Source organism: Sceloporus occidentalis, unplaced genomic scaffold (assembly GCF_023333645.1).
Source record: "Sceloporus occidentalis isolate IW3139 unplaced genomic scaffold, rSceOcc1.0.p SCAF_1, whole genome shotgun sequence".
Taxonomy (NCBI): Eukaryota; Metazoa; Chordata; class Lepidosauria; order Squamata; family Phrynosomatidae; genus Sceloporus; species Sceloporus occidentalis.
In genome coordinates, this window is record NW_028316981.1 from 218,274,409 (window position 1) to 218,274,924 (window position 516).

Here is a 516-nt window from a genome sequence, read left to right on the forward strand (position 1 = left end):
CCTCAACACTCCTAGAAATGCCAATGCCTGCTTCTTTGTCCTTCCCAAAATGGAGGACGTGTCAGAGGGGAAAAAAAGGACGACATGCTCAAAGTCTCAAAAAACACACTCCTGGCAATGTCAATACTTGCTTCTTTGCCCTTCTCAAAATGGAGGACATGACCCAATGAAACCTCAACACTCCTAGAAATGCCAATGCCTGCTTCTTTGTCCTTCCCAAAATGGAGGACGTGTCAGGTTAAAAAAAAAAAGGAGGACATGCTCAAACCAAAGCTCAAAGACACACTCCTAGTAATGGAAATGCCTGCTTCCTGGCCCTGCTCAAAATGGAGGAGGCTTTGGAATTCCCCCCAGAGGAAAGGCTGAAATGGAGGAGAGGCCAGTCCCTGCGTGCAAGGGAAGGCCGGAGGACCCAGTTGGGGACTGCTGCTGGGGCTGGGGCTGGAGGCGCGGTGGGTGGTCCCTCCCTGGGAGGCCCTTTGGCCCCGCCCCTTTTGCAAAGGCTGCAGACCCCCA